This window comes from Lagopus leucura, unplaced genomic scaffold (assembly GCF_019238085.1).
Source record: "Lagopus leucura isolate 7727_CA_CO unplaced genomic scaffold, USGS_WTPT01 Super-Scaffold_100002, whole genome shotgun sequence".
NCBI classification, from domain to species: domain Eukaryota; kingdom Metazoa; phylum Chordata; class Aves; order Galliformes; family Phasianidae; genus Lagopus; species Lagopus leucura.
Window position 1 is genome coordinate 55,489,023 of NW_024962263.1, and position 23,314 is coordinate 55,512,336.

Below are 23,314 nucleotides of genomic sequence, written 5' to 3' on the forward strand. Positions count from 1 at the left end.
TGGTGGCGGAGGGAGGGGAAGAAGGAGGAGGAGGAGGAGGGGGCGGCCGCGGCAGCCGCCTGGCTGGCTGGTGTCTCGCTCGGCTCGGCTCCTGCGGGCGCGCTCGCTCGCTCGGGAACTATCGGATTAAACTTGAATCGAGTGAAATTACACAAAGGAGCGGAGCGGAGCCGGGACCCGGCGGAGAGACCGAAACTGCCCGAACCCCGCGCTGACCCTTCCTCTCTCCCTCCCCTCTCCCTCCCGCCCCGGTCGAGGAGCCCCCTCCTCCCCTCTTAGCCCGGCCCCGGGGCGAGCGAGCAACTCCGTGTGCGTGTGTGAGCTCCGCGCCCCCCCCCGGCCGGCGGCACCAACTCCGCGCCGGGTGCCCCCCTCCCGCCCGGCCCTCGGCGGAGGGCAGCGAGCAGCGAGCGGGGGGCGCCGGCCCCCGACGGCCCCGCGTCGGCCCCGGTGAGTGCCCGGGGAGGGGGCGGGCGGGAGGGCGCGGAGCGGCAGCGGGGCCGAGGGTGGGTAGGGGGACGCCGCGCGGCCGCGGGCGGGGCCGGGGGGGGGGGGCCCGCCGGGGGGCCGCGGGGGGGGCGGGGGGGGGGGGTCCCAGCGGGGCGCTTCCCCCGGTGTAAATGGCTTTTTGTTGTGCTGCGGCCGCCTCGGGGGAGGGGAGGGCAGCGGGGAGCCGGAGCGGCGGCGCCCCTTCCCCTTTCTCTCCCCCCCCCCCCCCCCCCCCCCCCCCCCCCCCGCCCCCCTCCTCCTCCGTGCTTGACCACGCTGCCGACGGCACGGGAAGCGCTGTAACAAAGTGAGGGCGCTGCCCTGGCCCGGCCCGGCCCGGCTCGGCCCCGCACATGGGGCTCAGCCCCCAGCGGAGGGAGGCAGGAAGGCGGGCGGAGGGAGGAGGAGGAGGAGGAGGAGGAAGGAGCACGCGGTGCCGGTGCGCGATTGTCCTGCTCCGGTGGCAGGCGGGCAGCGGGGGGGGCGGCGGGAAAGAAAGGAGCGCAGGGCTCGGGGGTGGGTGTGGGGGGGGGGGGGGGTTCCCGGGGGCCGGGGGGGGGGGGGGGGGGGGGGGGGGGGGGGGGAGCGCGGGGAGAGCGCACGCAGCGGCACTGCCGCCGCCCCGCCGGGAGCCGCCGCACGGCCGTTCTGAGGCGGCGGCGGAGCGGCTGCGTGCGCCTGGAAGTGGGAAGCGGACGGGGCGCGCGTCCGTCCGTGTGTCCGTCCGTGCAGGCAGCGAGCAGCCATCATTCCACCGCGGGCGTGCGGCCCGGTAGCCTAAGGGAAGTGGACGCGCTCCCACGCTGGGACTCTCTCCCCCTCCCCCCGACCTTTTCCCCCCTCCTCTTATTTTTTATTTTATTTTTTTTCCCTTTGTTTATTTTTTATTGTTGTTGTTATTTATTTTTTTTCCTTCCCGGCTCGGTCACTCTCGCCCCCGGTCCGAAGGAGTTTTTTTTTAAACAGACAATGGACAAAAGAAAAGTAGCAGCGCCCGGGGAGTTCCCTCGGCACCGCCGCGGGGCCGCTGGATGCGCCGCGCAACTCGCCCCGCACTTGCCCACTTTCCGCCTTTGTTTTCGTTTGGGAAAGAGCCGAGCGTGCCCTCCGTCTCCCGAAAAGGGCCATTTTCCATCCGCGGCCGCTCGCCCTTCCGCGGGTTCCCGGCTCGGGGAATATCGGCGTAACCTCAGCGCGGTAACTTTGTTTCCGTGCCGATGTGCGCCCCGGTTTTTGTTGCTCCCGTGGCGGCGGGGCTGTGTTTATACAGAAGATGGCTTTCGGGAGAATGTGTTCGCCTCCCCCCTCTCCCTCCCCCCAACCCCCCCCTTTATTTTTTTCTCTCTCGTGCTATACGGGACTGGCGAGGCACAAACAAGTTGAACAAAACATGTTTCTGTTCATTTCCTCACAGATCATCCATTCTAACGACGGCAAAAAAATCTTAATGACTATGACCTTAGCAGCACGGGGAGCTGATTTCCCCCAATTATAAATCCCGTTAGTTTGCGGTAATGTGTGAGTATCAATATATAATTCATACTAAAAGCATGATCCGTAATTATTATTTTTATTTTTTATTTTTTATTTTTTAATGAAAGTTGAAATCTGTCTTTTCCCAATGAGAATGCCGCATCTGTCGCTCGGAGTGTTTTTGTCTTGCTGTTGCACAACAGAGGCTCTCCAGTCTTTAACCTAAAATGGCAGCTTTAATTTGACTGGGGCCCATTCATTGACAGTGATAATAAAAAGGCTGAAAGCTAAATGTGGCCGGGTGCTGGGGGCGCGCCTGCAGAGCCCCCTCCATTGCCAGGCACTGAACAGGGAGCAACTTCCCAGCTCCCAGCTCTCCTGCTCTGTCCCAAAAGTTTCCAGCGCTTTTTTTTTTTTTTTTTTGTGCTTTTTTTTTTTTTGTGCTTTTTTTTTTTTTTTTTTTTTAATTTGGAAAGAAAGAAAGAACAAAAAATCGTGGTGCTGTGCTTACAGCCCCTGCTAGGCACTGGGGTTGCTGACAGGCTTGGCAGTGCTCGCGTTGTCAGGGGGCTGCTTCTGAGGGCTCTGCCTCCGTAACAGCAGTGGAAAAATTCTCATGATGCTTTCTAACATCAGATGGGGTCTGGAGAACGTTCACGGTTTGTTTCTGGGGACCGTAACAGGTGATGAGAACAATGACGTGCTCAACACTTGCCCATCTCTGGCTGCTGGAAGTGGGAGCACTGCCCGTTCCCCATTGCTGGGGTTATGGGTGTGCGGGGTCCGTGGGCACTTCTCTGGGAGAAACCCACAACTGCCTGGGAAAAATCATTGCGTTCAGTATTGGGCACCATTGGAAGTTTGGAACAGTTGCACAAAACAAAATTTCCCCTGTGGGAGCACTGTAGAATGCCAGAGCTTGGCACGGCATCTGTCCCGCTCTTCTCTTTACCTGATGTGCTTATTTCCAGGATTTTTAAGCTTATTTCTTTCAATAAGGAATAGATAAAGGATAATTTTGAAAGCTGCACGACAGAGTGTTAAATGCTTGTGACTGTGAGTTTAACTGAATTAGTGCTTCCCTGATACTAATTGGATAATCGTATTGGACCAAATATCTCACTAAATATTTAGCAGCGTAATGATATTTCTGTTATTCTTGTCGATTCTGGCTGGACTTTTCAAACTTCTCAGATAGAAGTCTACGATGGTTTCATCACCTCTTCTGTAACTAAGAGAATTTGTGATCATGACTGAAGATCGCACAGCTCTTATGGGGAAAATAATAATTTTTAAGGATGCGGTGCTGTAAAAATATCATCCGGAAGGGGATACAGCAGCACCCTGCACTCAGAACTTGGCACGCTGATGGGAGGTGGGTGCTGTAGCCACTCTTCTTTGAATGTGGTCAGTGTGGACTCTGGGGAGGTCCAGGTCCCAGGAGCATCACAGAGTTCCAGCTCTGCAGAGAGCTCAGCCGGGGCTGTTTTGGAGAGCTGTTTACTGTTGGGCACTGAGAAGTTTTTGATTTATGTCTGTGTTATTTCTCATTAACGTTCAGATGATATTAGGGCTTGGTGACATGTGGAATGAGTGGATTGCCAATGAGGGTGGCACAAGCCCAAGGTGGGAGAAGCTTTGCCCCAGGTGCTGCACCAGAACTTAGCCCTATATCTGGAGGTGGTCCTTGGTGCCAGGGAGTAGCATGGCTTTAAAGCAAGGACAAACTGAACATCTATAAGTGATTTTCTTTTTTTTTTTTTTTCTGCTGAGGTGCGAGGCCCAAGTTGCAGGAACTTTGCAGGTTTTCCAGTGCTTCTTAAAACCTTGTGCTGAGGCTCTGCAGATTGCCATATCCTGAGCATCCTGGAGCATCTGACTGCTTGGTTGTTTGGTTTGCAGCGTATGGCATGGTGCGTAAAGGTCGCTCAGCTGGGAGGAGGGGGGAAAAGTAGCTGGGAAGGAAGCAGGCAGAAATAAACAAGTGTGTCACCTTAATTTGTGTGTCGTATCTCCACCCTTTGTTTCCTCTTCATCTTATTTTGATGTTCTTGGTTGGAAAGCCTTAAGAACCTGCTGGGTGGTGTTGGCCATGGGGAACCTGGTGTTATTCAGACAAGGCTGCTGGCACCTGCCTGGAGCTCCCTGTTCCCCTAATCCTGACCTCTTTGTGTGTCTGCGGTAAGCAGGTTGCTGAGCACCTGGGTTGGGGTCTGGCTTGCTGGTGCCCATAAGCATAATAAATACCTGTATCTTATTTTTAAGTTTCTTGTCTGCATGAGAAAATAGCAAATTTTGGTAAACCATCTTTTTTTTTTTACAAAGGAGTCTTTTGTGCACAGAAGGAACTTTAGATCTCACTTTTCTGGTAGAAAAGTTATTATATTAATGGACTGCGCTGATTTAGCTTAGTTAGGACAGACGTTAACTTTCTCCCTTCCCATCATTCCCTATTTATGCAAACAGCTTGTTTGCTCAGTTACAGCCTGCTGGGCTTTGATGGAGGGAAGTCTAGGGTATTGTTTGTGTATGAATGAAAAGGCAAAGGAAAACTCCAATGCAGTTATTATTATTATTTTAGAACTCTTTCAGAGCACAGAATAAGGCATGGTGTGCAGAAACATCCCGTGTTGTTATTGGGATTCTGCTGGGATGCTGACAGAGTTCCCCCCTGTTGGTTCCTTCCCATCTCTGGGTCCTGTTCTCCATGGCTTTGCTGAAGCCAGTGGCTGTGGAAATACCACCCCATAGTTCAGCGTTAAAAATACTTGGAAGACAGTTGGAAGACATGTTAGAAGAAAAAAAAAAAAGCCTCTGTGACCTAAAGGACACATTCCGAGCGCCTGAATATGACAACAAAGCTCTTAAGGATATTCTTAAGTATACAAAAGCTGATTAGCTGCTAGCTTCCAATTCTGTGACTTTTCAGAGATGTAAACACGCACCTCAGAGGAGGCCGGCCTGCTCTGTGCTGCTGGGCCCTCCTGTGCAGCGACCGCTGCTCCGCGCATCCTGCTGCTGGGGCAGCTCCAGCCTGAAGAGCAAGAATTGACACTGCTCAATATAACCATCCTAATCTAAAAGTTAAACTCATGAGAAGATTGCTAATTATCATGTAAGCCGCCGTGTTAGCCTGGTGCCATAGCACGTGACGTTGAGAGCTTCTTGGTGTATAGGAGCTAACCGGGAGACCTGGCTGGCGTGGCACAGGGCTCTGTGGTGACCTAGATAGTGATGGGGTGTGGTGCTGCTGGGCTTCCACCGCGCTGCCTATAACCTACCTGTGCCATGGGCAGCTGCTGTGATGAGAGGGCCTCGAGGGGAGCAGCGGGAATAAATAACTTGGGGAATCAGTTTGGTGGAAAAAGTCGTTGCAGCCAACATGTCTGCCTTTTTCCTGATGGTTCTGGGAGGAAAATTACATTTCACATCTCCAGGCCTGATCCTAGGGGTTGTTCTGCTCGGGCTCCCTTTGGTCATTGCACCATGGTGACTTTGCCTGTCTGGGCAGTGGGCGCCATGCTGGAAGGTCCTGCACCAAATGGTTTTAGAAGCACCTTAATTTTAATGACTTTGAGTCACTTAAGCTCTTCACTTGAGCTTTCTGCTTGCTGCTGTAACTTCAACTTCAGGTCTCTGGCTTCAGAATTTCTTCGTTGTGATTTTTGCAGGCCCACCCTGCAGTTTGTCCTGATCTCGGTCTACCAGGTCAGCCTCCCTTCTAAAACGCTTTGTGGAGGTGCGCATCAGATGTATAAAGCATCATTTCTTTTAAGTGGGAAAGGCAGTCTTGCTCTGAAATATAAACATTATTTCTTCCTCTTTCTTCCCCCTGTTCATTCCCAGCTTTCCCATAGACGTTTTCAGCCTGCATCTTTCCTACCTCCTTTTTAATCTTCTTTCCAATTGATGTTGCTCTTTGTTTGCTTAGCAGGGTTGTGTTTTCCTTGCTAGCCTCAGATTATTAGGACACGTTGCAGAATAAACAGCATTTCAGCTCTAATAGGGCTGCTCTTTGCCCGCAGTGCAGAGGATGCTGCTGCCAGTATGTAAGGAATTGGGGAGCTGCTCTGAGCCCCATGTAGTTCTGTCACTTCAGCTTCTGTGTTTGTGGAAACTGCTTTCTTGCATTGTTCAGTAGTACACAAACAGCTGTAAGGTGTGTTCTTCTTGCTCCGTGATGTGGGATATGTGTGGGCGAGAAGCCTAGTCCTCTCACCTGTTCTGTCTAACTCCAAAGCTACAGATTAACCCTATCCAGATGGTAAAATCTGGGGTGTGTGGAGGAGCACAGGGGTCTGGACGCTGCTCAGAGCTGCACAGAAGGTTTGGAGTGCAGAGGTTGTGATGGTGTGAAGTGGATCCAAACCTGGATCAAGTCAAGACTTAGTAAAGACATGTTTTTGTCTGAATCTCTGTATGGGAAGCCTGTAGGTTGATTGTTCAGAGAGTGAAGAGCATTTGCTAAAAAACATAGGTTCTAGATGCTAAGGAGTAGTGGTCATTCTGCAAGAGAGAACTGAAGGGAAACAGAAAGAAATCTGTAGTTTTAGAAGTTTAGAGATGAGCGTCAGGAGAAAGAGGAGAAAAGGTTTTCCTCAGAGAAAGTTTTGGGGCAGTGCAATCCCGGCGGGATGTGGAACAAACCCCTGCGGGATAGGAATAGGAAACTCAGTTCAGAATTTCAGCTCTGGCAACTTGTGTGGGCTGGTGAGCGGGGAGGCCGTGCCGATGGTGACGTACTGTATCAGCGTATTCCTTGCTTAGAGAGCTGCTTAGATAGAAATCCAAGGCTGAAATGCTACTTGTCAGCTTGGACTGTAGAGAGCAGCAGTTTAGTATTTAATCTTAGAGCTGGAAATAAGACAACCTGAAAGGATATCTGACTTTGTTTTTAATGCTCGATAGAAGGAGGATTACAGAAAGGAGGGTAATGGTGAGGCTAACAGATGTTCGAAAACTGCTCTGATAAGGCTGAGATGGCATTGCACATAGGTGAGAGACTGGTAAGTTTCAGGGATGCATCTTAATTAGTAGTTGGGATGTGCCAGTTCTCAGAATCTTGTAACTATGTATTGCTGGATAGGAGAGCATCTTTCAAGTCCAGAAATCCGGTGTTCCTGATAACTTGAGTCTTTTACTTTCGTATTTGAACGTATAGTGTTTATATGGGATCAGAAATCACTCTACAACTGCGGTTATTAGGTTGAAGTAAGGTGTAAGACATTCTGATGAACCGCCTGGCATGCATCTAGGTGCAAGTCCTGTGGCTTTTTGAGGCTGTGCTCTGAGTTCTGTTACCTTGGGTCTGCAGCGGCTACTTGATGCTGCCAAGTAGAAAGCGGACAGGTTCCTGTCAGTGATTGTGGGTCTGGGAGCTTGGGCTGTGCTGCAAGCTCCTGGGAACAGTTCAGGTCTGGATTTCTGGTAGAGGTCCCAGGGAGGTTTGTCAGGATGGCCTCAACACAGGCCCTGTGCCATTCAAGCCACCGCTTACCTGAGCACAGAGGTCCCTTGAACTCTGGTGAAGGGACTCCTGTTACCGTGTAATTCTTGCCTTGAGTTGTTCTAAACATGAAGAATTAAACCGAGAGCTTACAGCAAGCAATTTAATCTCTTGATTTAGGAAGGAGTCATTCAGGAAGTGAGTTAAATAGGGGCTCCTTACATGCCTGAGGAGGTAAGTCTGGGAAAGACCTGCTAAGTAATTCACTGTATTTATCGGTGCTGTTATGAGGTGTCTGCCACACTTTGCATTTGCTTAGCTCTGTGAATGGGGTGCAGCCTTACTCATCCCTGCTTTCATCATCCTTTCTTGGGAGGGGAAGTGAACAAGCAGGCTTCAGCCTCAAGCAAGGGGGAAGTGATCTCTGCAGAGGTGTGCTTTGTTGTGGGCCGTTAATTCGTACAGAAGTAAAAACAGGCAGCGATGCAATTCCCCATTTCCATCGTATCTTCAGAGAGGTCACTGGAAAACTGGCATCACCTTCACTTGCCCTTCAGCTGTACTACAGTTCTGCAGCAATGGTCAGCCCCAAGCAGCTCTTGGGGATTGCACTTAGCCTGTTTCAGTCAGGACTGGAGCTTTGTGGCAGCCATGCAGAGAAAGAAAAGGAAAAAGAATTGTTTGGCAGAATTGGTTGAGGGCAATGCAGGAGCAGTTCCCAGCCTGGTTCTGATCACTGGTGTAGAAGATGACGGTTTTAGAAGTCACGCGTGTGAGATGTTGCATTGAAGCTTAAGAAAAGAAAAGTGGAAGGGGGAAGTGGTTTGTGCCTTTTCACTTAATCATGGTTAGATTTAAAGAAGTGCATGTTTAAGGTGACCGAGTTCTGAAACGACTCCTCCTCAAGGAAATAAGTGGACGCCTCGTACCCTCGCTCTCCCTACAGCCACCAGCAAATGACTGCTTGGCTTTGAGGTACTGAAAACGACCACTTCAGCTCCTAAAAAATGGCAGATGGAGGGTGCTGCTCCAGCCTTTCTTCTTAGAAGAAACTCCCCTACCACAACAAGTGTTCTAATCCCAATTCATGAGGCATTTTTCTCTTTTCACCACCCTCTGTCTCTGAGGAAAGAAGACCGGGCTACCTGCCTCTCTGGAAGGAGGGGCCAATCCCTTGTCCCTGCTGAGCTTGGTGTGGGGCTGGGGGCACAGCTGGGCTTTTGGGGTTGGGGTGCTGTGACAATGTACACCACTCGGGTAAGGTGGCATGGGCACAGAAAGAAGGATATCAGTCAACCTACAGGGAAAAAGCATTGCTCTGAAAACCTGGTGGCATGTGGTGAAACACCTTGTTGGCTGGACTGCCTCCCTTGAGGCTTTTTTTTCCCTCAGGAATTTAAGGAAGCAGGGATGCCAGCCTTCTGCAACAGGTCTGCTTGGGTTCTGCCCCAGCAGGAAAGGCCAAGTTCTCACTGTTTTCTCCTTAACAGAAATTCTTGTAGCATTTCTTTGTCAGATGGCTTTTTGAGATTGGTGCTCACTTTCCAGTGGCTTTTTTTTTTTTAAACTGAAGTAGAATCTCCACAGCTTTCTTCACCTATTCTCTTCTACCTGAGTTATGCTCATCCTCATCTTTTATCTCTATGAGAGCACTTTTTTTTTTTTCTGCTGTAGTGTTGTATGTAAATCTGTATAGAGAGTGCATATTATAGTTCTTGTACAATAAATTATTTGGTAGCTCTTAGGACAGCTGGAAGGTATTGAGCGTTGCCTCGCAGTCCATCTAATCACATATAAGTCAGGATGTGAGTTGGGGAACGCAGTGAGCTAATTTAGCAGGACATTGTTCTGCCAGGAGAAGTTTCCACTCTGCCTTTGTCCCCCTGCACCCTTCTTCCCAGGCGCCTGGCTCTAAAGCAGCTGTGCTTGTCAGGTCCTTCTGGGAACCACTTTAGTTCACTGAAATGGCAGAAAAATAACCCGGGAAAATGGAGAGTAGTTTGCTGTTGTAATGAATCAAACTGGCTCATAAAAGGATCTGATGAACACCAGAGCTGGTACTAAGGACAAGGGGGGCCTGTGGCTTGGAGAGCAGCAAGCCCTTTTCATCTTTTCATTTTGGTGGCAGTGAGCAAGTGGATTGGATCAGTTGCCTGGGAACCTTCCTGGATGAAACAGACATGGAATAATCATTTGCGAAGCAAAGGACACCAAAAGGAAAATGTGCTGGCTCGAGTTCAATCTGATATTGAAATTTGTTTATTCTAGCGATGGTATGGACCGCGTGCTCTAAACTGTTTGTTAGAATTAATAAACTGCTGTCCAGAAGTTGATTTTTCCCTTTGAGGTAGAAGAACAAAAGCTGAGGAGATTTACTGAGGTATAAATGGCTTTGTGGAGGTCCCATATTTGGAGTATTTCATCTTCAAAACACTTGATTCACAAGAAAGTGCATTCCTCATTCTCCTTCAAGTGTTCTCCTCATTTTGTGTTGTTTTTGTGGGTGTGATTCTCTGTGGTAAGCTTAAAGTTCTCTGTTGGGTTCATAAACCTCCAGAGCCAAATTGTATGTCCCAAATTGTATCAAATCAGTGTTTAATTCAGAGGGTTTGATTACTCGGAACTTTATCCCAAGTATCTGCATTATTCTTACATTAGATTGAGGTGGTGTGAGATTTCTTGGTCTTCATAGATAGCAAAGACTGTGTTGTTCTGATGGTTCTGAAGCTTTCCCACAGTGAAATGAACATGTGATTAATTGCAATCACATTGCTCTTAGTTGTTTGAAATGGGTGAAAAATATATTGCAAGTAAAATAGCATGCTGTTTGGGTACTTGTTTCACAGTGCTTCTGCTGCCCGTTGGAGAGACAGATGGGTGTTTGACGCTCTGTAGCTCTCATAAGGAGTGGACATATCCCAGAAAGTCGGCAGCTCTGTCTCGGGAACTCATACTCAGGCTTCCTAACAATTTTGGGTGACTTTCAGAGCAGCAGGAATACATCAGGAGAAGCTGCTCGCTTCTGAAGAGCCATGGTTATTGTGCAGTTCTATGTGTAAACTGCCTGCTGTATGACAGGAATGTACCACGCAGGTGAAAGAGTGGATTCTCCTTTCCATTTTTCTTGAAGTACAGACGACTGTGTGTGCTTTAATGGAAGGTGAATGCTTGCCGTGTTACTCCATAGGAAGAAATGTGGTGCCTCGTAGATGGATCCTTTTTGCACATTTTAAATCTGAAAGTGACCTTTCAGGAGCTGCGGGGATGGCAGGAGAACAGCATAGGGGACTTGCAAGTTGGGACCTGAGGATGTTGCACACTGCTTCTGGGGAAAGCTCTGAGGAGTGGTGGCTCTGACTCACGTTGTGTGTGTTCAGAGCGAATGCTGTAGTTACTAAAAGCAGCTTGTTTACTTTAGGAGTTGTATGTGCTAGCTCTAATGGACATTAGGAAGCCCAAAGCACAGCTGTAAAACATCTGTCTCAGGGACCAGGTCTTGTCTGTCTGATGAATTTTTGTCCTGCATTTCATGTTCAGATTTAAAAAAATATATATATATATATTTTTTTTTAGTAGGGAAGTTTTTACCCTTCCTGCTTGAAGGCTGGGTTACACTTGAAAAGCTATCATGCTGTTGTCCTGAAATCAGAACTTAAAATAGTGACTCAGTATTAACTTAACTCCACTTCCTCTTTAATCCGATCATCTTGCTTGCTATATGACCTTATAACACCTTAATTTAAAGGCTGCTTATTCCAGTGGATTAAATTTGGAGGTGTCTGGAGTGGTGGGCATTGCTACAGGAAGTGCTTAAGAGGAACTGAAAAACCATGTAGCCTCAAAAAGCCCCCAGAATGGAGGAGGTGATATTTTCCTACTTGCTGATGCTGACAGTGGATGGATGTTGCTAATGTATGGTCTGTGCAGCAGTGCAGGACTTGCTGAAGGTTAGGGGAGTTTTGAGGATATGGTTCTGCTGTGCTCTAGGTATAAGTATATTCATTTCTAATAAGTGAATTTGTTGCTCTTAGCTTAATGTATACATCAGTAGGCTACAAGGCAACATAGCTGCTCAGCACTTGCCCCTCGGGGTGGTCAGTTGGCTTCTTTTCCTTGCATTTAGTGCTAGTGGGCTCAGCAGGCATTTGTGAGCCAGGGACTCTATGTCAGGCTCATAGTGATGCTTTTTGAGGTCTGCCATGCTGGGCTTGGTAATAGTTGCTGTGTCCGCACCAGCTCTCATCACGTGATTGTGGTTATTTACACAGCATTAATTTTGTCTTGATGCTGCTCTTGTGAGGCAGGTGAAGACTATCCTTAAGAGCAGAGTTGGTCTTCTAATGAGCACTTTTAGAAACCCATTGTGAAGTTTAAAAGTAGAAAGAGCAGAGTTTCTATCACACACTATGTTATTAGCCATTTTGTCTCATATTTTCTGTGAGGGTTTTCTTCCATCTCAAGTCAAACCTTGACTAAACCAAACAGGAACCAACCAATCTCTTTGAACAGCTGTGTGTTAGGTGTGATCTGAATATGGGGCTTACAGTCACTTTTCCTATACTCGTGAAACCCTTGATTGTTATGAGCCTTGGAAAAATCAACAACTGGCTTGTGCTGCCTTGTGTTGGGTGGAGGTTTAGCAGAAGGCTTGTTATTCTGTATGGGGCGCACGCCGCTGCACTCCTTCCTTTGGAGGCAAAGGCTGGAAACTGTGGAGAGGCACAGCCCTTAAGGGCTTGTTGCAGCCATGGCTGCATCTTCTGCACTTTTTGAGGGGAAAATCAACGTCCCAGGTTTAGAATGATGAGCACAGCTCCTGTTTAATAGGTAACAGGGAGGTTTTGTTTTCAGCAGCTAAGGTGTTGCACAATGACTGGTGGCTTGGAGCTGAAGATTGAATTCAGTCTTCCAGTAATTCCTTTAAGTGCTTAACCTAAATATGTTGTAGTTATTTTAAGTACCTTTTTATAAGGGTAGTAAAACTTCAAGCCAGTGCTTTGACTTGATATTATCTCTTACAGCTGCTGTTTAAAACAGGAAAAAAGTAGGAACATTCTAATTTTTTTTAGCACTTCGTGTTGTTTTAACTTTTTCTTCTTCAGATGTGAAAAAATATATTTAATGCAAGTTCAGTATTCCTGAAATTTCAATGTATAACACAATTTGGCTTTGATTTATTCTGAAACCAAACTTAGGATCCATCGAGTAGCATACAGACAAGCCCTGCTTGTGCCGCACTGTTGAGTACTGCCAGCACTTCTGTTACTCCCTTCATCCAGTGTTTTCCTACACCTGTGCTCCAAAGTGGATAAAACCAGATTATAGACTTTTTTTTCTTATTGGAATAGTCCGTAATGCAAAGAAGAAATGGTAGTGTTTCAGCACAGTCTGATACTCATTATTTTGGGTGTCCTTGTCTCATTCGTGCTATGTGCTCCCAAGTGCTGTGATCACACTTCAGTAGTGATAACAGGCACTGAAATACAGTTTCTTTGCATGAGGAAAGCAAAATGATAAACTGAAAGTTGCACATTATCGAGGTAGCATATTTTCAAGAGCTATGTTAGTTGTGTTACAATCTTGCTTTTGTAGTGGCTGAACGGCTGCCCCCAGGATCTGCATTATCCCCAGCCCTGCCTAGCAGTGCCCTGGTGGAGGCTGTCCGGGAGCAGAGTGAGCCCCTCAGCCTCTGCAACTTCACAGCTCAGAATTTCCTTGGAAAAAGTGATGGGTAACACTTAATGAATTTTTCTTGCATGAATTCACCCTGTCCTTTCTCAGTCTATGTAAACTCTTAGCTTCCATTGGGACTGCGGCAATGAATTCTGCAGCTTAAGTACACATTGTATGAAGAACTGCTTCCTTTTATTTGTTTTATTTTGAACCTACCACCTGCTAGTTTTGTTTGATGTTCTCTAGTTTCCTTGTTAAGGGAGAGGGAACAATGGCTCCCTCCTTACCTGCTCTGTGCTGCTGGTGCTTCTGTAGGCTTTCTCTGGTTCTCTCTTCAGTTGTCCTTTATCCGGGCTGGAGGCACAGTGCCCATCACTCTACTGTGGTCCTTCAGTCAGTCATTTTACTTCTGAAGTGGAACTGCAGGAGGATATGGGTATTCCACAGGCTTGTGCAGCAACTTCAGTGATCATCTCTGCTGCAGTTGTTTCTTTGTTTTTAACTTTTATTTTTCCAGGACTACTCGTAGTCATTTAGAATTCATAGAGTACAGCTTAGTCTGTTGACAGATGGTGTCTTGCTGGATCCATCTCTTCTAGCCCCCAAATCTTGAGAGTGAGGCAGTGGGGCCAGAGCTCAGGAAGATGTACGTGAAGCAGTCAGGCTGCTTTTTTCCAGGTGTGTTGCATTATGTTTACCCACGCTGACTCTCATCACCATTTTATTTCACCTTTGCTGGGTATGATGATGATCGGCCACTTCCTGCTTTTGATTTTCACTTTTAGCAACATGAACTCTTTGCTTTTACCAGCGAAGTTACTTTAAGGCTCATCTCCTGTTGATCATTTACGTGCATGCTAAACAACACGGGTCTTGTCATAGACCAACACTCAGCTGACCTTTCCTAAGACTTTTCTCCTGTTTAGAACAGCCTGCTTACCCACATGCACACCTTCCCTCTTTTGCAGTTGTGGTGTCATTTAAGAAACTGTGGTGGAGGACCTTTGGTCAGAAGTTGAGATGTATTTTGAACATACAAGTCAGCTCGGACTTTGACCTCTTATCAATTGCTTCAAAGAATTTGTATATATTAATAGCACAGGGCTTTTCTATAGGAAGGCACCAACATTGTTCTTGTGGTCTGTATTTATCCATATTCCCAAGGAAGTTGCTTCTTGCATCTTCTCCATATTCCCCCCCACTGAGAAGCTGGGCTTGCTGGCCTATGGTTCTTAACAGCCTAAATGTGTGACTGCCTTTCAGGACGTGAAAGCAGTGTTTGACACCGATGGTATGGTGAATAGATAAGCTGTTTTATCCTTGAGCTTGTCAGAACTCTTGGCTGAGTACCATCTTGTTTTCGGAACTTGTTACTGTTTGCTTTAGCTTGACCCAAAACTACCTTTGAGGCTTTCTGCAAGGAAAAATTCCAAGAAAAGCTTCCCTTAGCTTCTCTAGTGGCAGTGAATGGAAGAAGCCCTTTGTTTTCTTAGACTATTTTGTATCATGGTGTGCGTTAGCCCACTGGGTTTTCTAGGAGGCTTCATGTATGTGGCCTGTGTGAAATGAGCTTTTATTGCTTTGCCCTTTTGCGCATGTGCTGTTTGTTTACATTTTTACTTGCTGGTTCTTCTATTTATTAATTCTCTCTTTATGAAGAACGTTATTTCTTGTGTTAATTTCCCAGCTTCTGGTTTATCTTTGAATGTTTTTTGCTCTTTTTTTTTTTCTATTTTTTGTCTGTCACTTGCAACCATTTTGTCCAACTTTGGTTCTCTTACCAAGCTTCCTCATTTTTCATACTTTTTTTTTTTCCAAAGTAAGCACTCCAATAATATATTCTGGTGGTTGCTGCTTTTTAGAAATGCTAAGCTTAAATGTATTTAATAAATTTCATTAGCAATAGCTGTTGTGCTATAGTCAAGTCAAACGTGATGTGGACAAATGTGAGTGTAATAGAATTTGTTGGATGCTGAAATAGTCCATAATCTTGTTAAAATGCTACAGTGTAACACTGCGTGTTTCACCATAACTTCAGAGAAGTGTTAGAGAAGTATGGTTTAAATTGCTTTTATAACCTGTTTTGCCAGCAAATCAGTTATCTTGCGGACTTGTGCAAGTAGCATGGAAACCTGAACTGGATGCCACGGATTTAAGAATGAGACAAAGTATGTGACTGTGTCCTTTGATGACAATTCCCCATCAATTGTAAATTGGTGCATTTGTCCAAATATGCAGTACAAAATAGCATTATAATCTAGCTGTAGTTATCATGGGACCCACAACTTTGATTTTTCTTCTTCTTCGCTTCCTATGTGAAAACCAGTAGTGTAGAATAGTATTTAATTGTTTAGCACTGAGGTCTCTCTGTTTTATCATAGTATGTGACATGTTACAGTACCACTCTGTATAAAAACCTTTGGTGCTTGAAGCCGTGGTGGAACAGTAAGAGTTTATTCACGTATAGATGTGACTAGTGTATTTTAAAAAGATTGCAGAAATAGTATCTTCTTTGTGGGGGCTTTTGAGAATTATACTGCTTTGCTTAGCTGATGTGTACTTGAGAAAGTAGAAGGATCAAACTGAAAACATGAAGTCATGAGCATTTACTGTTATTTTGTGTTCTGTATGATGATTTCTGTTAGAGACAAGGCCATCTTAGTTGCTTCGACTTGCAAAGTATGCAGAAATATTGCATCTATATCTATTTCAGACTAAGCAACTGAATTTTGAGAGTTTTGCTCTTAAGTAATGGAAAAAAGTGTGTTCTGCAAAAATTATGAGCTGTTTGGGTCTGCTTCTTCATGATTTTGTGATGAAGGAGCAGTTGGTTCAAAATGGATGCTCTGGAAGGTGGCAATTGTGAGTTCACAGAAGTTAACAAAGAAGTGGAATTTTTAGAGAGTTCTTCTGTCTCTTCCTGCCAAGACCATGGGTGTCATGGAGGGCTTGCACTCATTCCAGGTGTTGAGGAGTTGTGGTTGTACTTGGGCAAGTTAATTTTTAAGCTTTCTCATGAAACCTTCTAGGTAGACTCCTATATGTATAAAATACACTTATGGGCTGGTTTTGTTTAGTTCCTAAGTGAAGTTGAAATGAATGTGCTTGTAGGTCAGCTGGATTTGTTGAGGGGCAGCAGGAAACAAATCCTATATAGAAGTGCAGGTTTTTGGAATACAAAGTAACTTGAAAGAATTTTAGAATGGTGTCGCTCTGTGCTTAAAATAATGTCAGCAAAGCACCTAGCAGAGAGCGGAGGGATGCTGTTCCATCTGATGGCAGAATGTAGGCTCACAGCATGATTTGAAGTAACGGGTTGAAATGAAGCCGGACAAGACATGACTGGAAACAGTGGGTTGTAAGATGATGTTTAATGGGGGAAGCAATGATGGGTGTTTGTAGGTCAGACTTTTTTTTGTATCTCTTCCAAAACCAGTGTGTTTTGAGCTCTTCCTCCTAAGTAACCTTCATGAGTAGAAGGAAAATCTGGAATTTGTTCAATCAGAAGCTGCATGGTTGTTCCACGTGAGTACAGTGCAGCCCTGGTAGTGGAAGATCGTAAACTGTCAGTCACCTATTGCCCATGTTTAAGTGGAACTGGGGTTTTTATGGGCTGATTTATTAGAAGACACTGCTCACAGGCTTGTTTAAAAGTGGCAGAAGCGAATTTGATAAGAAAAAAATGACATGACAGTTCAAGGAGATTTCGTCATGGTCTATGAATAGCTGATAAACAAAACGAGGTGCTGCAGCGCTGTCATTTCCTCCACTCACCTCCCTGTCCCCATCCCCCCACACACATGGGATTTTGAAAGTGGCATTGGGAGGAGGAAGTTGCTCTTAATCTGGTAGCATGAGTAAGGCTATGGATTGCAGGTATCTGCTGCTTCTTCTGTGGTGCTCATTCAGGGCACGTGTATGGCTTTTGTTTGCCCCTGCCATCAATAGGGCAGTATCTTTTTGGGCTGGCAGCAAGTTTTTACTAGGCTGTGCCCCACCAGGTGTGTTCCTAACAAAGTAGCTGGGTGGCAATCACTGGCAATTACTAATTGAATTGTAGCTCTGAATTGCTGAAAACTGAGGCAGTTGGATGGTCGGTTGCTTTATTCTGAACTACGTTAGAAGCTCAGCTTCATAAGGGTGAATTATGAGTAAGGGATCGAACTAAAAGGCAGGAGAGCCTTTCTGTGGGCCAGAGAAGTCTTCAGCTAAGTTTGGTGGTGTTAGCACGTTATCTCATTCTTAATCAGAAAAGAAGTATGTGGCAATGGGTGGTATGAAATCACGTGCTCTAAGTTTCACATCCCTGCGTGAGAGGATTGCAGAGCAGTTGCATGATAGTGCAATAGCATCCCAAAGTTGGCTTTGTTGTAGGATAAAATCAAAACTGACTCTTTGACAGCAAATTATCAATCTTCCCTGCTTTTTTCATGGGTTTACATGCACATTTGTTCCTTGTGGTGTACCCTGAAGTTTAAAACTGTGTAGAGATTTTTTGAGTTAACTACAACAACAAGTTTTTGGAAATCTTACATGGGAAGTACTTTAAAAATGTTAGTGGAGGCTGAATATCCTACAGTGCTTCTCATGCTTACTTTCCTCCCCATATAATTATTGATATGAGTCAGGAAGCATATGTGACTGGAGCATGAATTGATTTACATTTGCCCGTCACTCAGCCTCATTTTCCTATTAACTGGATAGGTGAGGGGTAGTGAAAGGACACAGATAATTTGTATAGGCATGGTGTCTTATGGTTGAGAAAGCTGCTGTTCCTCTCTTCTTCCCCTTTCCCCTTTTTACATCTAGAAAGGAAATAGCCAAGGTACTACTTAGGTGTTTTATTTGGAGAAGCAGAATAATAATCATAGTAATCCTGTCACCTAATATATAGTAAAAAAAAAAATTTAAAAAATATTTCTGAATATTCAGGTAGGTACTGCTGTAACAGAGATGATACAAACTTGAGGTAACTTTTGGAAAAACTAGTAATGTCGTGGGCAAAAAAGAAACCAAGCAACACATCGCTCTGGCCAATTCTTGTGTTTAGAATGGACAACTTGGGACTTCAAGGCAAATTGCATGGGTAGTTTAAGACTTTGTGGGCATAATTTAAGATGGTGATCTTGATAATCCTGCTTGGAAAGAAAAACACAATCTCTGTGTTAAGATAGATGCATTTTTTCAGAACTGGTAATACTAACAACAGCAACCTTACAAACACTGTGCATTTTCATTGACTAAAGTCCCATCCATAGTCCCTGGCCTTTCCCAAAAGCAAGAGATCTGAAATCTGCTAGTTTTGTTCTGCCTTATGATAAGCCCGATAGTACGTAACTGCACTTGTCCTGGACTGTCACTTGCCCTACATGATTACAAGATTGCTGGGCATTAACTGATATGAAGTCAGTCATTAGTTGTGCATGCAATTAAACGTGTTTTCGGTGTAATTCCAGATTTTATATTGGATTTCCTTATGGCTTGTAATTTCTCTTGAAAATGTTTATGTTACCTAGATTTTTGGTGTGATTAAGAGCATTTACAAAGTGGTTTGCAAATGAACAGAATTAAAACATAACATATCTGTGGTGTTAATCTAGTCCCAGGTTTCTGTAACATGCAATGTCATCCACTGGAATTTAACTTTATGTTGAGGCTTCTGTTTTAAGATATATAAGCATTTTCAGCAGTGGAAGGCTGAAAACAGAATCTTGAAATATGCCTAGAATCAGTGGCCAAGTCAAGTCCTGGTTTTGAAGCTTGACAGATCCCAGCCTTTGGTATTCTTTCAAATGAAATCATCTTCTGCTCGGTATTGGAGCATTTGGAGTTAATAAATGTGTGCTTTGTGGAAGTTGTGTAAATGAAGCAACTCATTTAGAAGTTTAACCTATTCATTCAAGAGATTTGGCATAGTCAAGGGTGGAAACCTGTTCTCCAAATGGCATCTGCTTTCCCTGTGTATGTATTTCAGTATATTTTCGCTAACTGACTGTGAAGTGATTGTGTGAGGAAAAGCAGAAAACTTACAGAAGAAAACCGTATTCTCTTGCACCAATCTTTGTATATCGATTAGTGGGCATTTTCCATTTATGACCTTGGAAAATCCATCTTCCCTGCTCGAGAGCAAACTCTTTTCAGAATACATTTTCTCTCTCTGGGCTGTAGTAAGTATAGCCTACAGTGCAGAGTAAATAACTTTTTTTGTTACACTGTTGAGTATAATTTAGAGTTGATGATTGCTGCCTAATTGCGGTTGGTAGACTGAGCGGATATACTGCACTTAAGTTTAGGTAAAAGATCCCCTATTTAATGAAGTTGAATGATAAAGCCACCGATAGGTCATTCTCTTCCAGCAAAAGTGTCGCAGGTTTGTGCTATCACAGTTCGTATCCCTTTAAAAACACCCCTGAATCCTTGGAGAAGCATCCTGTGCGATAGCTCTTCTATTCAATGAGTTCTTAGGTGTTTCTGAAAGATTTATAGTGAAGTCCAAAGCATTTCAAGGCCAAGTATAGTAGTCTTGTCAGATGCAGCTTTACAGCCTGGTGACTTATAATGAGGGTAGAATGTAATTAGAAATTGTCCATGTCTTTACTGAGTACTGATGAAAACTACGGCTCAAAGGTTAATTCAAATAATAATTAATATTGGTTTCTGTCAGAGCAGGGTGGTAATGAAATCTCTGTTGTATGATGACTGATTCTAAGAAGTGGATGTGTAAGAAATAGAGGCTACAGTTTACCTTTTCTGATTATATTCAGTTATCTTGCAATCAGCATGATAGCTTGATAAAGCATAATCTGAGGGCAATTTAAACATACTCACAGACACTGCAACCTACAGGGAGAATCACCTAACAAGTTGCATCTGTTTAAGGAGATAGATTCATAGCTGGGTTGCTGAAGTACATGGATTTACTATAAATAATCCTTAAGGGCCCTGTAAGAAATGTTATTTGTTAATAACTGAGCAACGCCGTGTGTTTGTGGAAGTATTCTTAATAAGATTTGTTAGCATGAGAAATGTGGGATGTTATATTGATGTTTGTTTAAATTGGACTAGTTTCAACGAAAGCGATAGACTGGGTTTTGCTGGCAACCAAAACAAATTCTGTTCTGTTTCTTTTCCTGAAATTTTCTATTGGAAAAGCCTGTTAGCTATTGCTTAAGCAAAAACATATATATACGTGTGTGTGTGTGTGTGTGTGTGATTTCAATTGCAAGTAGTCAGTGAGCTACTAGATTTTTTTTTTTTTAAGAGGTTTCATGACTGCTTTATCTTCTAATTTCCTGTACCTGCTATGATTGTCCTCTTTAAAACCTGCCTACCCAAAGCTTCTCCAGACAGTTAAAGCTATAGCTTGCTGCTCTGGGACCTGATTACTTCTGCATAACTTGCTTTTCTGAAACATCTCCTTTCTGTGCAGTTTGTTGTAAATCGTAGAATAGAATCATAGAATCACAAGGTTGGAAAAGACCTACAGGATCATCTAGTCCAACCGTGTTCCTGCTACCACTGTTAAATGTTATTGGTCTGCCTCCCATCATTTCAAAGTTGCCATAGTTATAAGGCTGTTTCCTCTATTGTCAAAAAGGAAAGTTAAATGTTTCTAAATTAGATCTGACAAAGATTGGGTATTTTCATTCTTAACTCTTGTGAAAGTGATTACAAGACAGATTTTTCACTCATCTGGATAATGCTTTCCATACAAACCGCTGCAATTCTTGGGAAGCAAAGAGGCTCTTCAATCAAGACTGTACCTCTTGGGGACGGAGGCACCCAAGGGGAAATGGGTTAAACAGGAGAGAGGATGGGAGAAGAGTGTGGGGGTGGTATGTTAGAACACCTCAGATGAGAGAGATGAAGCAGTATGTTGATCTTTCAGCTGCTCTGTGTGATCTTGCTGCTTTCTTCGTGCATTTTCTTGACAGCCTAGACTAGAGACTATATATGCTGTGCTGAAACTTCTGCAAGGTGAGGCGAAGAAAAAGCCTCAGTTTTAAGTGGAATGGAGGAAAAACTGACTGTGCAAGTCAGATCCCTACAGTTTGCCTTATTTTAACATAAGCAGTGAAAGATTGGCTTGGGAACTGAACTGCACTTAAGAGTTTTGAGATGTCTGAAGGTACGTACAACATCTGAAATCTGAACAAACTCATCAGGAAGTACAGGCTTTTTATCTAAAATGAAATCTGCATACCAATTTTTCAAAAGCTAACAAAGGAAAATTGAAAGGACAGCTGAAATCTTTTTCTTAGTGAATTAAAGTTGCATGTGTGTGCTTGATGACTTAATTCTTTAAGAGACTCTATTGCTTGTAGAGTTGGTCCAGCTTCTGTAGGAGGGCTGCTGTGTTGATACTGGGGGGGAAAAAATCGAAATCTGAAATACCATGAGACTTGTGGAAATGTACACTTGAAGCACAAAAAAAAATGCTCATTTAATTGCAAGACTGCGTCAAAATTTGTGCTAGTACTCAAAGGTATCAAATACAAATGTGAACAGGTAGAAATTTAAAGGGAGCCTCTTTACTGGACATCCTAAAACAGTCTGTGTTTCTGTTCATTTCTCAAAATAGCATTTTTAAAGCACATTTTAGGTCATCCTCCCAGTCCCTTTCCATGACACACTGATACAGAGGTATCAGTCAAGACTGCCTCATTTTAACAGGGAATGTGAGCACTGATGTAAATGTGCCATCTCCAAGCAGAATGAGGCTGCAGGATGGGGAGCGGGGAAGAGAAACGGAGGTTTGTCATTGCACTTCTGTTTTTGTTTTTTAATAGTGGTGAAATTGCTTGGGTTAGGGCTGCTTGAAATGTGCCATAGACTGGCCTGTATCTTGCTTTCTTCAACCACTTGAAATTCTTTGGGAAGGGAATCTTCTAGAGGGTTGTGTCTGGGCTGTGGAATAAACAGTTGTCGTGTGAAACTGATGTGAGCCTTAGTTTTACTCTGCCTCCACTAAAATACACTTTTACGGTAGTTTGTGCAGGATCAGCACAGAGGAGTACAAAGAGGGAGCTTTTCAGTACAAAGGCTGCCTGTTTGGCCTGCCCAAACCACCGTGAATGTGTTTAAAGGGGACTTTTATTACCATGGAAACTCTCAGACAGGAAGGAATTTGTCCTGCCATATCTAGAAAAGAGTCTGTAATGGTCAGCTCTTGGAACAAAAGTGTTTCAAATAGGGGGATATATTCTAAAAATGTTGGGTTGAATATGTTTTTTAGAAAGGAATATATAAAACCCAATCTTATGCTAATGGGCTTTTAATATGCAGGATTTAGGGAAGACTGCAGACAATTTAGGGAAGACTGCGTACAATGTGATCAAAGGAAGTGTTATGAGAAATCTAAGAAATTTTTACCTCTCTGTGTTCAGAAGGCTTCCTTGTTATGGACTAAATGTAGATGAAATATTTTTCCCTTAAGTAGCATGTTTATCCAAAACAGCCATTTATTGAGGCAGCGTGTGTGTGCTTGGATTGAACTGCTGGAGGCAGTCCTCCGAGCACCATGAATTAACTACTTTTGGAAGGCCTAAACTAAGACCTGTTCTTTTACTCTCCTGACAAATAGACTGAGCGTTCACAAATGACCTTTATTTTCCTGAATCACACTGACGTATAACACTTCTTCCCTAAAAGAAATTCTAATGTCAGATCCCACAATGTATGTGCATCCTTCACTCTAGTTTTACGTTGGTATAAAACAGTTCAAAGTCAGCAGTTTTCCCTGCAAGCCAGCAGGTGTGGTAACTTCCCATGTTTGGAATAGTGTTTCCGTATTGACTGCATGGCTAATCAGTTCAGTGCAAAATATTTTTTTCATGCATTTGACCAAATTAGAATTCCTTTTTTTTTCCCTCTGGAAGTCATAGCAGAGTCATGTTTCCACACAACAGATGCCTGGCTTATTTTAATGCCATGGTTTTCAAGCTGGATTGTTGAACTACCTACCTGACTTCGGCATGAAGGCTGTTTGAATGAGTGGTGTAGACTTAAGCTGCTCCAGTGGGTTGTGCTGCTTGAAAGCAGCTGTCTAGCTTTTGCTTCTTCCTTGTGCTATGGTTGCTGTTCATTGCCCTGTGGTGATGCAAATTCTTCTAATGGTTAGATCGAGATGTTTGGGGTAAGCAGTAGAAAGAAGGCATCTTGTTTGTGGTTAGGAACAGAAATAAATGAGGAGGAAAAGCTGTCATGAAAAACTTTCCGCTGCCCTATTGGTTC

General features: G+C 44.6%; 1 protein-coding gene across 4 annotated transcripts in view; it reads left to right on the forward strand.

Moving 5' to 3' along the window:
* Positions 1 to 404: 404 nt before the first annotated feature.
* CHD7 (chromodomain helicase DNA binding protein 7) overlaps positions 405 to 23,314 on the forward strand; it is a 124,469-nt gene continuing 101,559 nt past the window's right edge. For 3 of the 4 annotated variants that reach the window (XM_042868871.1, XM_042868873.1, XM_042868874.1), the window contains exons 1-2: positions 405 to 450; positions 1,904 to 2,007. The gene's annotated coding sequence lies outside the window, so the exon portion shown is untranslated. The remainder of the gene's footprint in view (positions 451 to 1,903; positions 2,008 to 23,314) is intronic. The other variant, XM_042868872.1, reaches the window with a different exon arrangement.